Source organism: Pleurodeles waltl, chromosome 8 (assembly GCF_031143425.1).
Source record: "Pleurodeles waltl isolate 20211129_DDA chromosome 8, aPleWal1.hap1.20221129, whole genome shotgun sequence".
NCBI lineage: Eukaryota > Metazoa > Chordata > Amphibia > Caudata > Salamandridae > Pleurodeles > Pleurodeles waltl.
This window is the reverse complement of record NC_090447.1, coordinates 437,497,379-437,514,930: the sequence shown is the minus strand read 5'-3', so window position 1 is coordinate 437,514,930 and position 17,552 is coordinate 437,497,379. Positions and strand designations below refer to the sequence as shown.

General features: G+C 44.1%; 1 protein-coding gene across 37 annotated transcripts in view; it reads right to left on the bottom strand.

The window, feature by feature from the left end:
• Nucleotides 1-17,552, bottom strand: part of INPP4A (inositol polyphosphate-4-phosphatase type I A) — a 997,999-nt gene that overhangs the window by 290,009 nt on the left and 690,438 nt on the right. The gene's annotated exons all lie outside the window — the stretch shown is intronic.

Here is a 17,552-nt window from a genome sequence, read left to right as displayed (position 1 = left end):
GCAAAAAGATTGGGGATGACCCTGCATAAGCAAAAAAGTCCAACAAACATCATTAAACACCTTAAGTTCTCCTTTAATCAGAGTCCAAAGTCTAGCCGGTGGTAGAATCTTAGCTTGGCCACCACCATCTTGAAATAAGGATATCTTTGGACAAAACACGTTCCGTCACTTTGAAGTCTCGAGTAACATATTGGGAAAACCTGGATACCCTTACCCTCCCAAATTTGGATACCTCTATGTTTGATGACACATTTCAGCACCTTCTCTCATATCCTATTGTGCCCAAAGTTTACAAGCCAGTATGAGAAATGTCTGGGTATTCCTGATGAGCATGAGTTATCATCAAGTCATCTGTATTTCCCGTTAGGAGAAGAGTGTGAATCAGGCTATCCACATACTCAGTAGCTGACACCGCTTTCCCTTTCTCTCTTTCTGGTATTCCAACAAATCTTAGATTGAACCTTCTTGTGCAGTTCCCTTGATCTTCAAGCTGTTGCTTCACGAAGGCAAGTTCTTTTTGTAAAGTAGAATTTAGCAATCACATTTTGAGGGCCGATACGTGGTTCAGTCACCTGATGCACATTCTTGCTAGACCCACTACTCCCCTCGCTTTAGTATGGTGCTCTGCATTCAGTGTCCAACAGAGCAGATGAAAGATTACTTGAGCCTGAGGATTAAAGCCGCGGGGAACTTGAAATATTCTTAATTTTTCTCAGCAGAAGCTGTACTCCTCTAGAGACCGAAAGCAACCCTAATGGGGGTCTTTCTCTGGATTAAAGCCTCAGCTTTGGTGAACGTTATCAGGGCCTTTGGATAACAGCTGACTGCATTCAATAGGTTTTAGCCAAGGCAGCAGCTGCGTTGGGAGGTCCTTCACTGCTGGGAGATTACCTGGCTTACCTGGGGGAAACAGAAGTGGTCCCCTGCGGAGATGGGAGATGCTGTTGGAGTACCTTTGGTAAGACACAGGTCAGGTCTATATCTTTGACTCCAATTCTATGCATTTGTACTGCTGCCTGAGCCTTCTGAGTATGCGGAGATTTAAATCAGGAATCAATTTAGGGGGAACTGTGCGGCAAAGCTTGAACTTCTCTACTAAGGTAAAGACCTGTTTTTTTCAGCAAAGAAAGGCATCCTTTTCACTGTTATCTGTAGAAACATTAAACCTATCTAAGAAAGTTGAAAGCAGGTCAGAAATGGAAGTGGCTGCAATACTGGATGCTCTGCCCCCAACCTTAAACCATGAACATCTTGTGCTTTCCTTGATTAATTGCGCTCTACTGCTTTCAACCATGAAGAGTTGGGGGGGGGGGGGCACTCAGGAGGAAGGCCTTCTGAAGAATAAAACAAATTCCCTACTGCAAGCCCATTAAAGTCAATCATGAGATGAGTTCTCAAATGAACCCTTCTCAGGGTGCATTGAAGGTGGGAGTTTGGAGACGACTCTAAAAAGAGACCCCCCTGTATGGGGCCTAGGTACATGCTTACTGTCGCTAGGCCTGCCTGTGAGGAAGGATGTTGGGTTTGCTCAGTTTATCAAGAATAGCTTCTACTCTCTCTCTCTACTAATGCAAACATATGTTGAGGCTGCATAAATTTTCTGAGTTTTTAGTAAAGCAGGCAAATTCTTGTTGCCGCCTGCCAAACTGTGGTAAAAATGTCAGAAAGAAGGCAATAGTTTAATGACTAGGGCTCAACAGACTGTTCAGCTAAGTCAGCCCGTAGGCCTCAAGTCCCCATCCCATTATATCTGGAGAATGTAGCAGTCATCTCCGATGCAGAATCAGCTTGGTGGAGAATCATCTCCTAAAATAATCTTTCCTCTCTAATGCAGCTGGTGACTGAAGGAGTAGAGCATCACTCAGTTGACACCTGGATTGAATTTTTATTGTTGACAATTGTAGTAGAGGTACAGGAGCTTAAGGTCTCTCAAGTGTTTTTGTAATGCACTTTAGGGTTTCAGATTGCTGAAACAGAAAGAAAAGCTGTGTCTGTTAGAATCTTGGGTCTTGAAGATTCACAAAATGTGATTGCTAAAGCAAATAGGGTTCAGGGTTGGGTGAGTTTAGGGCCGGTGAAGTTTTTAGGGATCAAGCATGGGTGAAGCTTTGGGTGGTGAGGGGTTTTTAGTCACAGATGAGAGGAGTTTAGGCATGGTGAGGGTTTTTGTGGTTCGGGGAGGGGTGCTGTGTGTTGAGGTTTTACAGACGGAGGGTGGAGTTTAAAGCTGGTAAATGTTTTCAAGGTTCAGGAGTAGGTAGAGTTTTGGGGTGATGAACGATTTTAGTGTTCGGGAATGGGTGGAGTTTAGGGTGGTGTGGGGTTTTAAGGGTCCAGGAATAGATGGAGTTTAAATGTAGAAAGGGTTTTTAGGGTTCAGGAATGGGGGAGTTTAGGGCTGGTGAGGGGGTTTTGGGGTCAAGAATAGGTAGTTCTTAGGGGGTGCAAAGGGTTTTTTGGTTTTCAAGGATAAGTGGGGTTCAGAGGTGGTGTCAATTTTTAAGGGGTGAGGTATGAGTAGACTTTAGGAGTCAGAAATAGGTGGAGTTTAGGTGAAGGGTTTTTAAGGGTTCAGGGATGGGTTAGAAAGTGCTTGTAGTATTCAGTTTATGTATGGGGAGACATTTGTAGGTGAGAGAGATGGACGGTGCTTAGAAGTGGTTACAGTTCAGAGAATTATTACATTCAAAGTAATTGTTTGACAATGTAAATTATATAAATTCAAAATAATGTCCACTAGCATAAAGGCTTGAAATAAATACCTTTGACAAACATATTTCTGAAAATAAAACCTGCAACACTTCATTTACACCTTAAAAAATACATATGCAGAAGCCAATTGCGAAAAAAAAAGACTTTCTATGAATTTGTTTCTACAAAATGGTAAACGGTATTCATACTGAAAATTTCCACTAAACTGTTTAGATGAAATGGTTTCTCAGTAATGGTATTCCGTTAAATTGTTTACCATGAAATTACATACAACTGTGTCACTCTTTTCAAGTCTCTTGGGAGAGTCTTGTGGAAAATCATCACTTCACAGGCAATCTTTGGAGCAGCAGAATCTTTGACCTGTGCCACATTTGAGCACTATCGAATGAAACATAAGGCTACATTTTGGCATTCCCTTAAATAAAGGGTGCTAGCTCAGCATAATGACACAAGTAAGTAGCCTTCACAACTGATGATGAAACTTATACTTGGTTGAGACTGAATGGTTGCCAGATACCACTTTCAAGTTGTAAAGATTTGTTTCTGTTTACAAAACTACTCTTTCGGATACGTGAGATTGCTAACCAGAAAGTCCTTATATGTGCATTTGCTATTGAAATTTAAGAAACATTTTGCAATGAAAGTGCTGCAGATGGTCTATGCTTGGCAGTAATAAAACTATTAGAGCACATGCAGTGCAGATGGAAAAACAGTTCTCTTTACCAAGACCTATAGAAATCACCAACTACGGATATTCTAGATTGTTGCTTTGTTTGACTATATCAGGTGGAGATTTGAGATGTACAGTGACATCAGTCACTGGAGAGCCCATTTAAAACATTTGGATGAATTGTGGGCATAAAACAGACAGGCAGTTAAATGTGACTTTTTTTTACTATCATAGCTACATATTCAACAATTTTTGACACAGATTTTAGCATTTTTCTCCTAAACTTTAGGAAACTTTTCTCCAGATATTGGCAATTTAGTTTGCTAATAAATATTCATTTCAAATATCCGCAGGTGTCCGGGACCACCCTCAAATTGCATTTTCACTCTGGTACACCAAAACTTGTGGTGGCTTTTGGATTTCTCCCAGGCGCAGCTTTCTGACACAATTTGTTTTTTGACTGAGGCTGTGCCCTTTCAACCATAACTAAGTACAGCCTGTAACCTGACAAAGTCAAAGGGCCTCATTACAAGTTTAGCGGTCCTAAAAAGCCTGCCATGTTGGTGGTCTGATAGCCCGCCCTATTACGAGTTACATAGGCAGGACCGCCAACCAAGGCAGACTGCTAGCAGCGCGGCGGCCTGGAAATAGACCGTTTGTCCTCCAGTGCCGACAGCATAGCGACCATTTGCTGACCTTATTACAAGCACAAAGTCTCTGGGGCGGACACCCATGGCGGTCAGCGAATGGCAGTCTGAACCAAAGCGATTTGCGGTCGCTAAAGTAATTCACAATTGTAGGAGGCTGGCCCTCTATGTAGTGTGCAAAACTAGGCACACACTATGCAGGGGTTCCAGGCAACCACACTTTGGTTTCCAGAGGTAAAAATTAGACCACCTAATGCTCCAGTTTTTAAGGTAGCGGGTCGAGCAGCTAGGCTAATCCAGGAGGATGTGCTAAGCATTTGTTGTACTTACAAAATCAATCATGCAGCACACACACTCAATGAATAACTCGAGACAAGAATTTACAAAAATACGTCAGACTTTTATATACATTTTAAGACTAAGATCTTCTGTGAATAATTACGCACCATAGGAATCAATAGGTGATGGTACTTCATGTCGCCACACAGGCCATCACTTTCAAGTCCTCCGGAGGGTATAGGCCGGGTGGCTCTCTTCGGCGGAAGTCGCCAACTCCGGTCCGCTCGCACCGCTCCGCGGAGGTCTCCAGCTGCCTCGGGCCGGGCGCGCCCTGAGCGGGACGGTTCAGAGCCCGCCAGCGGTCGGAGGGCTCGGCACGCAGCGGTAGCTGAATTGCTGTTGGACCGGAGCAACACGACCCTCCAACGCGGGATTGACGAAAACAAAGCCTTGGCCGAAGAAGCACTGCGAGGGGACCGCTCTTCAGAGCGACGCGACCCTCCAGTGTATGGGGCGGGCCCTCCTGTGCATCAGCAGCCCTTCCCCTCTTGGCCCGAAAACCAACCAAAGAGTGCACTTTGATTTGTGGCGAGCTCCGGACGCACGGAGCCAGAAGGAGATCTCCCCCCCCGCCCCAGGACCAGGACCAGCACCTTACCTGTTCCGGGCCGCGAGGGAAAACGGACGGGGCCCGGTTTGACATACAACGCCAGCAGCAGACGCTCCACCCAGCCCAGGGAGCTGGGAACACGTAGGCAGGCGAGAGCGCCCTGAGGCAAAAGAGACGGCGTTTCACAGCCCCTGGTAAGCCGCGCCGCACAGCTCGCCCCTGAATCCGTCGCACGCGGTCACATTCAGTGGCCTCTTACAATAAACATTTGCTCAATTTAAGCGGGCATCTTTGGATACGCGGCCGGGCTACATTTCGCCCGCCTCCACACGCGGCAGTAGCCGGTCATTGCATCGAGCGCCCCACCCACCCCGCGCATTCAATAGGATTAATCGCCGAAGTAAAAGTGACTGGGGAAGCGCTTTAGTCTCTGATTCAAGTGGCGTTTTCCTTAACGCCAGCTTAGTTTGCCTCTTCTTAGCAAGCTCAAAAAATTGACCACCGTTCCCGGGCAGTGAACCGGGGAACAATCTCAATAGAAAGAGACTCGGGTGGTGGCACTCTTGTTAGACTAGTTGACTACTTTACTTAAAGAGACCGATAAACTGAAAACTGAGGCAAAGCAAATAGACCATGAGAGATAAAGCAGAAGAGCGGACATGAGACTTGAGAAGATGAGAGACTGAGCAAGGACTGATCTGGGGCCTAGAGAAATATAACAGACCTAATAACACTTTGGTTATTTAAAACCCCAAGTCTCCTTTCACGCCTCTCCTTTTTGTAAGCGACGGAACTGGAAAAGTCTTGGTTGGTCACTTACGTCACGAGGCCAAAGTCAGTCAGAGTTTTCAGTGAATTTACCTACGCCCGCATCGTGCTGCATACCTGTGTGCCCCTGTGGTTCTCGGGGCTGCTGTTCCTTCTGCTGGCCTCCACGTCTCCTCCCCGCCGTCGCCTGACATCGCGACCGCTGTGTGGGGGGAGCGTTTGACGGGACAGAACGAGACTACATTACCTAGGTTCTCTTGCACTCCGGAAGCGGAGCCAACGCATTTTGCGCGCCCGAAGGCGCTATTAAATTGATCCTGCCCCTGGCTGAGCGGGACCACGCCGGGCTAAGCCCGTTGTGTGGCCGTTAGGGGGTCGGAAGGGGTCGGGTTGGGCCAATTCGCTAAGCTGTTAATTGTTTCTATTTAATCTGATAACGCTTTAGTAAGCTGTATACTTGGGCCCCATTTAATCGAGTTATTGTGCCTTGTGGGTCATATACACTTGCTGTTCTGTGTTATTGCTGATATACGTAGGTGCCCTATACTTTGTTACGATATAAAAGCTCTGTGTAGGGCAGGGCTATAAATACTAGACAGTCCATTGAGTATTTTATCAATACTAGTAGTGGTTGTTATATACGTGAAGGTGGTGTAGAATGGCTAAAAATATTTCCACCCTGGATAATTACTTGGTCAAAATGGTGAGCAAGATAAACATTGATAGAAGGAAATCCTTAGGGAAGGAGTCCACCTCAGAAATTTTTTCTTCTGTAGACGATGGTAGCGGTTCTATTGTGGTGGATCCCCCTAATATTGAAGCTTTCCCTTTGGAAAACCCAGCCATTTTACCCTTAGTTTTAGAACCACCAATTCAAGACCCATTGGACCCCCCGAGTGAGTCTGCATTGTCTCACTCTCCTCCTAAGAGAAAAACGCAAATTAAGCGGGGGAACATACATCTTAAACCAACGATAGAAAATGGTCATAGAAATAATGTAGCTAATAACGAGATTATAATTAATAAGGACAATGTGAATTGTGATCTCTTGGGTCACATCGCTAAGCTATTTGAGGAAAAACTAGACCATATGACTAAACCTCTTATGGAAAAAATCGAATTGTTTTCTACGGAGGTATCTAGGTTGGGTGGTCTTTTAGATAAGATGTGTAAGGAACAGACTATGAAACAGTCTGAGCTACCCGTCCAAACCGGTAACTCTGCGCAATTGGTTGTAGCACAGAGGTCATGTTTACCAGAATCTAGGGAGCCACCATGTATGGTGGATAGTACCTCTCATATGAAAGCAGCTGCATCTAATACCGTGAGGTACACTACTCCCATGAACAGACCAAATCATATTAATCTTCCACCTGATTGTGAACCATATGTCATAGTCCTTTCAAATGTTCCTCCCTTAGACCCAACAGCAATAAATTTCCGTGAGGAATCACATGATTCTCTCAAACGGAAATCAGTTGCTTGGTTAAACAAAAATTGTGGTTTCCCCCCACATCTATCCGATCATATACTGTCTACTAGACGGGTACCATGGATCGGAAACGCGAGGAAAAAATGTAAGGGGGATTGTGTAATTGTTAATTTTAGGCACCCTCAACATGTTGCGACTGTTCTTCTTAGAGCAGCTTCTTTGGATGTAGAGGAGTCTGACGTGGGTGTGCATCCTCTGGGTTATTTTTATAGACATCTAGCCAGTACATCAGAACTTTCTAAAAAACACAGACTCTTGATTAACAGAAGTAACACAAATTTTTATACTCCAATTGAAAATAGATTTTCGGTACTGAGTACTCTGGATGAAAACAATTGACTCCCACGAGCAGGGGAATTTATCACAGAAATGTTAGTATATACCCAGATGTGGGAACAAAAACAGAGTATAGAACATTTAGAACCAAAACTTATAGTACCTTCGAGCCCCAGAAATCCATGGACAGTTAAATTGGTAAACAGCGTTAAATCCCCTTATTCTACTTTGAGTGAGGTAATCAGTTTGGGCGTACCTGATAAGTGCCTCACAGTGACTATGGAGGTTAATGACGTTAGTAAAGACTATATTCAAGACAAAGAGTTAAATACTTTAGTTGAACTAGAGGATGTTACAGAAAAAGACAACTTACCTATAGTATTAGATTCACCCTGTGTAAAAGGGAAAACAAATATTAGACTGATATCTTGGAATATAGCTGGCTTAGCCAGGAACCTTGAGGATGTGGTATGGTGTTCCTATATTGAGAATTACGATATCATATTCCTACAGGAAACTTGGATGGTAGAAACCCCTCATAGGTTGGGGTATAAAACATACTGTTCTTATGCTATTCCATCAACTAGAGGTAGAGCCTCAGGGGGGCTGATTATCTGGGTTAAAGTGACTCTAGAAATAGATGTCACCCAGTTATCCATCCCCTCTCCGGACCTACTAGGCCTTAAAATTGATACAAGAGGGAAAGAAACCATACATTTAATAAATATATATAATAGACCGTCCCCATCTAACAAGGAATCAGAGGTGGTAGAACTCTTGGATTCCTTTCTAGATTCATTAGGAGATAATGTAAAGGTGTTAGTTGGTGGGGATTTTAACTGTAAATATGAGCCTGTCTTGGGGTTGGAAAAATTACTTGATGAACAAGATGCTGGTAATGATATCTTGCCCTTAGAATCTGCAAGTTCAGTTAAAAGCACAAAAGCCGCTTTACAGATTTTACAGTTGACTGTGGTACATGATCTAAGGGCTTGTAATGGTCGATTCCGATCAGACAGACCAGCAGCTCCAACCTATTTTAAGGGAAATTCCAGGTCACATATAGATTTTGTAATGGCTACCCGGAATATATGGGACCAAATAACCGATTTCAAGATAGACCATAGGACGGAGAGTGATCATTTCCCCCTCCAACTATGGCTGGACTCTCAATCATTTATTATTAGATCCGATGAAGAGACCCTATTAAATACCACGGTCGCGGAGTTAGAGGTAACCAATAACAGGCGTGCTCTAAGATGGCCATATATCTTGGGAACAGAAAAGACGCTGATAAATATTTACAATGTATTTACTGAAACAGTAGGAGACTTACAGTCAGCATTAGTGGGAACACAAGGTGTTCTTGATTTACATCTTAAGCTGGTAGATGCACTAACTCCACTATTGAGTAAAATTTATAAAAAAGATGGTAATAGGATAAGGAACCATCTCGAGACAGCGAACCCATGGTATAATAAAGATTGCCGAACAGCAAAAATCAAGACTGATCCAGGCAGTAAAATCCGGGAACTGTTTGGATATAAAAAGCGGCAGACTAGCCTACAAAAACACTATGGCCCAAGCTAAAAAAGCATGGGATGAAAGTTTTTGGGAGGATCTCTTGAATGCAGCTAAGTTACGGGATCAGAGCATGTTCTGGAATTTAATCGCTAAGGGAAATAAGCAGGGTAGATCAACAAAGGATATTTTCCTAGATGAAAAAACTTGGTGTGATCACTTCACTAAGCTCTATGCTAACAAAAAGGAGAGTTTGCCCTTCGGGGACTACGAGACAAACTTAGAAATGAGTATTGCTCCATTAACTTTTAGTTTAGAAGAAACTAATAAGGCTTTATTAGCTGTGAAAATGGGCAAAGCCCCAGGCCCTGATAAAATTCCCGGCGATCTACTAAAATATGATGTGGATGTGTGGGGGCCTTATATAAATTACCTGAGTAATTCCATTGTGGCAGGCACACCGATCTCCGATTCATGGAAAGGGGCAGAAATCATAACAATTTTTTAAAAAGGTGATCGCTATGATCCAAGTAATTACCGCCCAATAAGTTTAATAGACATTTTTCAAAAGATATATGCCAGACACATTTTAAATAGGCTTTTAGACTGGATTGAAGAGACTAAAATATTAACCAAATATCAGGCTGGTTTTAGAATAAAAATCAGTACGGTTGACCAGGTGTTTAGGTTTATGTGCATCTGTTGGAAGTATATAAACATAAGGAAGGGTAGTCTCTATGTGGCATTTGTGGATCTAAGGGCCGCCTTTGATCTTGTTCCGCGCAATTTGTTGTGGATTACATTAAGGAACATGGCTGTCCCTGGGGAACTACTTAAAGAACTTATCAAGCTTCACACAGGGAACTATGCAAAAATTAGATAGGGAAAAGAAGGTGAAACCTCAAGGGCCATACCTGTAGACCGTGGTGTGCGCCAAGGTTGCGTCTTAGCGCCTACACTCTTCTCATTATATGTTAATGATATTCCGAGCTATTTAAGGAATTGTGTACATGACTCCCCGAAGCTAGGTAGTGAGCCGGTTACGGCATTATTATTTGCCGATGATACCATCCTTATTTCCCAAACTCTGAGAGGTTTGCAAAATTTGGTGGATTCTTTCCAGAAGTATTGTGTGGGGAAGGGGCTAGAAATAAATCCTACCAAAACTAAGTATATGTCCATAAACCCCAAGAAATCCCTCAGGATTAATCTGTCCTTGGAGAATCAAAAACTGGAACAGGTAGGGAGTTTTAATTATTTGGGGTTAATGCTGGATAGAACCTGTCTTGGAAAGGACAGATGGATAAAAGCATCTTATCCCTTAAACAAAACTCAATGCCTATTTTAAAAGTACACGGAGCTAGTTATTCTAAAGCAATCTCACCGGCACTTGAAGTATATAAAGCGAAGGCCCAATCGGCCGCCCTTTATGGTGCTGAACTCTGGGGCTACTATTGTAACAATAATTTTGGGAAAACGGAAAACCACTTTGTACGAAGGCTACTTAAAATACCAACAAGAACTCCTCTAGTCCCTGTTTTCCTTGATATTAACCTTAAAAGAGCAGACTATCAAGCATTATTAAGACCACTGCTGTATTGGGTCAGGTTATGGGTAACCCCGGAGTTGAGTGATTACAAGAGTGGATTGACTGAATTAACTCAGATAGGTGGTCATATGAATACCCCTTGGTTAAAATATGTATCTAAGTGGTATGAGAGATTAGGTTTATCACACCTATGGGAAGTTCCTCAGAACATGACAACGCGTACCAGGAAATATGTAAAGGACACCTTTTGGTCTTATGTCAACGGAGAGCTATTGCATAGTTCATCGATTGGTATTCTGACTTTGAATTTTTTTAACATAAAAGATAGACCTAAATTCGAACAATTTTTGGATGAGATCGGTCCCCCACTGGCAAAAACACTATATCTACAGTTTAGGTATGGGGTCTTACAGATTAATGCTTACACATGCAATTGGGGAGGGGTAAAAGGTTGTGAATTGTGCACTCTCTGTACTTTAGGGGCTAAAGAAGATGTTGTTCATCTACTCTTCTTTTGCCCAGTATACAAGAAACCAAGGGATTGTTGGATCAAACCCGTTTGTAAATATGTGGGGGTTAGATCCTACAAAGAAGCAGAGCGCATATTTCAGTCTAATACTTCACAATTAGTGGTGTTTGGCACGAGTAGATTTTTATTTAATGTGTACCTTATCAGAAAACGACTTGGTCACAAGCTGTAATATTTTGTTAGGTGGCCCGCTCTTTCCCTTCCTTGTAAAGGTATATGATGCACTGTTTCTTCGACCCAAGTTAATTAATTTTTCAGTTCTGGCTTTTAATTAATTTATAAACTGTTATTTATATTTTTATATGCGGTACTGCTTAATCATGGAGACACCCATATATTTCTTGCCAATTGTATGTATTGTATCTTATATTTAATTGTGAAATGTATATATGTATGTTGTATTTATCTCTTGTCTTGACTTTTATGGCAATATTTGCCGAAATAAAGTTTAACGAACGAACGAACGAACGAATAGGTAGTCACTTTTAAAAATGCATTAAAAAATCGTACAGTTGGGTTACCAGTCTCTTCTTTTGCAGGATGGTCGAAGAAGTCAGTGGGCACACTGTGCCAGCTGGTGTGCCCTGGTCGGGTTCCCGGTTCCTGTGTGAGCAGAGCTGGAAATTCTCTTGACACAGGGCCACTTGGAGGAGCCATCTGGAAAAGGAGCTGGTTTGCAGATTTAAAGATGGTGCCTTGGGGTCCCCTTGGGCTGTCAAGGTCGCAAGGGGATAGGGACACGGGGCACACAGCAGATTGCGCGTTGCAGAGCTCAGGGCAGCCGGATGCAGGGAGAGTTGGAGGTCTTGGATGCTGTGCGCAATGGAGCATTTGGAACTGGAGGTACGTCTTGTTCCGGGGACCTTGCAGGACGATGAGGGCACTCTGGTGGGAGGTCCAGGGTATCTCTGAAGTCCCTCGACTGGGGCTTCCTCCTGGTCCAGTTGCAGCTCTGGGTGAGCTGTTTGTGGTGGTGTCTAACATGCACTGACCAGTACCTGGGGTATTGGCACAACTCGGCCACGTTAGGGCGCTGTGCCACCAAAGTTGGCACACTTGCAGGCCTCATCCGGGCTGTGTCCCGTTTTAAAGCCTGGAAGTCCTCAGAGTCTTTTCAGATTAGTCCATTGGTCAGCTCCTCCGCAGCGGCGATTGTCGGGACTCTGGTCCAGCAAGCAGGGGTCTTGGAGCCTTTTCTTGTGCACCAGGTCCTTTGTTCTCGTCCTGTCGGGTTCTTTGGTAAAGTCTTCTTTTCTTCCTGATGAATCTAGTTTCTTGGTATAGGGGAGCCCAATAAATACTGAATTTAGTGGGCGTTTTAGGTGGAACCTGGTAGTGTCCAATGGGACACTTACCCTTAAGTGGCTACACCCACTACATTGACCAGTTCCTGTGGGAAGAGTCACTTCCCTAAACATCACTGGCTATTTTCCTGCCATCCAACATGGAGGAAAATGAAATGGGGGATCCACTTCGCTTGCAAGCCCCTAGGGGTGGTGCATGATCAGTGAGAACCCTCCTCCTATGTATGGATTCCTGCCTTTGCTCCTGCCAAAAGTGGGGATTGACAAAGGGGGAAACCATCTGCTGCAATCAGCAGGCCTGGGGGCTCGAGTTTCAAGGGCAGTAGCCCTTTGAAGCTCACCGCCAGGAGAGTGCACATTCCCGAGGGAGGGGGTGTTAGCTCCTCCACCCACCGAGGGCATTGTTTTACAAACCAGAGAGCCAGGGCTCTCCCCCAGGTTTGTATATTGGCTGTCTGGAAGTGGCATGCTGGAACCAATCAGCAAATATACCAGTGAGGTTAGCTTTTGAAGGGGGAACCTCTAAGGTGACCCCTGGGTGCATTTAGGGTTAAATCCAATACTGGTACCAGCTTTGATTTAACGTTCTGAGTTGTTTGATACCGAACAACCCAGGGTGCAGAGTGGCCATCATGTAGCTGGGGAACTCATGTTTGACCAGTGTCCAGTACATGTACTTAAAATGGCTGCTCTATTCACTCACTATGCCCCATGTTTGACAAGGGTCACAGTGGGAGCTTATTGCTCATGCAGTCATGCCCTCACACATAGTATGGTGCATCCTACCCTAGGGCTGTAAGGCCTACCAGAGGAGTGACCTACCCATAATATATGCAGTGTAGGATGGACAGGGCACACAGAGAGTGTGCTATGTTGAGTTTGCTTATTTAGGTTTGCCCCAGTACACTCGGCCTGCAATGGCAGTGCTGGGTGCATCTGGGTGCAGGGCCCTAGAGGGTGGCACAATCAGTGCTGCTGCCCTCAGGGGCCTACTCTTAATATCACAGGCTCTGGGTACTGGGTACCCATTTACTAGGGATTTACAGTGATATGTAAGAGTGTATTCAATTGTGGCAAGCATCACAACAGATTTAGGGAAAGAGCTCTGGCCCAGGGAACCTGGTTAGCAGGGTCCCTGGGCAATACAATGCCTAAGACACATCAACATCAGGCAAAAATTGGGGGCTAACCATGCAAAAAAGGCCTCCTCTCACAACAATGGCACACTGGATGGACTTGAAAACAACACAAGCGACACACATTGCCACACTGGACACACCTGCAAAGGTCACTATAAAACACACCCCTTCACACACCACAATCCTTTTCCCAGCAAGACGGTGCAAATTTACTAATCCACACACCATAAATTAGGCGCCCCTTGTTTTCAATATACAACACCATGCACATACTTCACTCCATTCATTTCCTATTATTCTACCCCTGTTTAGTAAGCCACTTTCACCCATATTGTTTCCAACATGTCACGTTCAATAACTCCTTTTGTTTCAAAAGATGAGTTGAGAGTCTGGGTGGATGCTTTCATAAGAGTACAGCCACAATTGTTTGGAGCACAAGTCCAGCACACTCCTTTCAGTAGAAAAATGGAAATGTGGGACAGGATAGTTGAAAGGGTTAATGCTGTAGGCACCACCCTGCGCACAAAGGAGGACATTAGGAAGAGGTGGAATGACTTTAGGGGCAAGGTCCGTTCCGTGGTCTCCCGGCACCAGCTGCAGGCCAAGAAGACGGGTGGGGGCCCTCCCAGTGTCTCATTACACCTCTATCCCTGGGAGGAGAAGGTCTTGGCCAGCCTGCATCTTGAGGACTTCACAGGAATACCTGGGGAAGTGGAGTCTGTTAAGTCACAACACTAAAAATGTCACAGAAATGCTATGTCATGCGTGCTCACAGCTCACCTTTTACCACATTTACTTTTACTCCACTTACCAGCCCAGTGTTCACTTCTCCAAAGACCCATGTTTATGAACTCCCAAATGAAGTGTACTCACCTGGGGTGGTTAACATATGTATAGGGTGCAGAGTATAGGGACTGACATGTCTGCAGCCCCCAGGAAGCACTGTTTTAATAACTCCCAACCACAAGCACAATGTTCTCTTCTCCAAATACTTGTGAACTCACAATCAAAGTGTACTCACCTGGGAGGTTACCATGGACTAAAGAGGGAGTGACATCACTATAAAGCCCAATAGCCCCTGTTTCTCCAAAACCAAACACCAGACCAGTGTACACTTGCCCATATACCCCTGTTTGTCATCTGTCTAATGCTCTTCAGTCATCTGGGAGAATAACATTTCCCAAATGTTGGGAAGTAGGTGGAGTGACCTGACTGCAGAGCCCAATGAGCACTGTTACCCAAAGTCCAAACCCCAGCCCAGTATTTCCTTCTCCAAATACCCTTCTTTGTCAACTCACAAATGACGTGTAATCACCTGGGGGGGACAATATATGGATGGTGTGTGTAGCAAAGGGACTGACATGATTGCAACTCCCATGAGACTCTGATACGGTTACCCCACCGACCAGCACAGTGTCCTCCTCTCCAAATAACCTTGTTTGGTAACTCCCAAATGAAGTTTACACACCTGGGGGGGATGACATATGTTTAGTGTGTGTAGTAGAGCAAGTGATCAGAATGCAAAGCACAATAAGCCCTGTTCCAGTAACTCCAAACACCAGCACAGTGTTCCCTTGTCCAAAGACCCCTGTTTGTCAACTCACAAATGAAGTTCACTCACCTTGGGGGGTGACAGTGGTCAAGTGTGTGAAGTAGATAGAATAACCTGACTGCAACTCAAAGGAGGCACTGTTTCTCCAACTCCAAACACCAAAACAGTACACATTCGATCAAAGAACCCAGTTTGGCAAATCACAATGTAAGTTTACTCAGATGTGAGGATACCATTTGTAAAGTGTGTGTAGTAGAGGGAGTGACCTGACTGCTAAGGTGGGAGGCTCTGTATCTCTCACTCCAGACACACGCCCAGGGTCCATATGTCCAAATAGCCATGTCTGTGAAATCCCAATTGAAGTATACTCACCTGGGATGATACCATATGAAAAATGGGGGGGAAGTAGAGGGAGTGACCAGAATGCAAATCCCAATGGGCTCTGTTTTCCCAACTTCAAAAACAAAACCTGTTTTACTTGACCAAACCCATCTAGTAGAAAACCCCCAAATAAACTCTACACATCTGGGAGGAGGAAAATTGTTAAGTTTGTGCAGTAGAGATAGTGGTTTGACTGTAACTCCCAGGAGGCACTGTTTTCCCAACTCAAAACACCAAACCAGTGGTCACTTGATTCAATACCCTTGCCTGCTAAGTCACAATTGAGGTATACTCATCTGGGAGAGACCAAGATACAGATCATGCCCCACTCTGAGCTGTGTCTGGCTACCTAGCTCCATCTTGACCTGATAACCCAAGATGAAACTATTGCAGACAGGCAGGACAGCATAGAAACTATTGCAGACAGGCAGAACAGCATACCCAGTGTGAAAAACAATGATCCCAAAGACCTCAAGATGCAGCACCAGAATGGTATTGGCAGCAGACACATTAACACTGCAGTAACCACATGATGATTCCTGTCACATATACTACAAACTCCTGGATCTTCCTGCTTCACATTCAACTAGGCTTCAAAATAGGCCAGAAACCTAGCTTGCTCAGCCACTGTTTAGCCTGCACTGGTGGCAAGATGACATTCTCAGGCCATTTTCCCAAGGGACAATGCTTTGCATGTCTCTGCAGCTGTTTCAGGCAAGGAGATCTGGCATCCTCCACAAATGTTATGTCAACACAACCAATGCCATGTGTACCTGTCCAGGGATGTGGAATTCCTATCGCCCGACGCCCAGGACATCTTGTTTGGGGTCAAGGGAAACAAGTTTTATGTTTACTTTGTCCTTGGGACAAGTAGGCCCAACCCTCTGCAGCACAAACCCTTTGGGTGCCTGTTTACAGAGAGTGGAACTCTCTGCAGTTGAGGTAATGTGTTTCCAAAAGATAATGCTGTTCGAACTTGTATTTATGGTTCATTATTTGAAAGCCTTCATTATTAGGGTGAGTGCTGTAAATAAATGTTTTAAGGTCACACTTCACTACTGATGTTGGTTCCAGTACAAAAACAAAAAAAACGTGTATACACATGTTTGAAAAGTTTAGGCTATGAGGCTAAGTATAATGCTCCCAGAATGCTCTCTGATTAGATGCAAATGAAGTGTCATTTAGTAAAATGTTTTGATGTATGCTAGTATTTCCCAAAAATTGATTAAACTAAAAGCCTTACAAATATGTCAGATCAGTTGGCTTTGTCAGTGTTTGTTTATTTTTATGCTTCCCCTAATCGTGTTGAAAATGGTTACACTGACTTTCCATTAGAAATATTTTTGGGAAATACTAGCATGCATCAAAACATTTTACTAAATGACACTTCATTTGCATCTAATCAGAGAGCATTCTGGGAGCATTATACTTAGCCTCATAGCCTAAACTTTTCAAACATGTGTATACACGTTTTTTTTGTTTTTGTACTGGAACCAACGTCAGTAGTGAAGTGTGACCTTAAAACATTTATTTACAGCACTCACCCTAATAATGAAGGCTTTCAAATAATGAACCATAAATACAAGTTCGAACAGCATTATCTTTTGGAAACACATTACCTCAACTGCAGAGAGTTCCACTCTCTGTAAACAGGCAGCCAAAGGGTTTGTGCTGCAGAGGGTTGGGCCTACTTGTCCCAAGGACAAAGTAAACATAAACACTTGTTGCCCTTGACCCCAAACAAGATGTCCTGGGCGTCGGGCGATAGGAATTCCACATCCCTGAAGACCCACATGTAGGTAGCTTTTTGCATGTCGCAAACAGCGACTTTCGCTGGTTGCGACGTGCAAAAAGCACATTGTGATGCACAAACCCAGTTTTACGATTCGGTAACCTGGTTACCGAATCGCAAAACGGGTTTGCGACTCGCAATTAGGAAAAGGTGTTTCCTTCCTAATTGCGACTCGCAGTGCAATGTAGGATTATTTTGCGAACGCGGGTGCAAACCAATCGCAGTTTGCACCCATTTCAAATGGGTGCTAACACTTTCGCAAAAGGGAAGGGGTCCCCTAGGGACCCCTTCCCCATTGTGAATGTCACTGTAAACATTTTTTCAGAGCAGG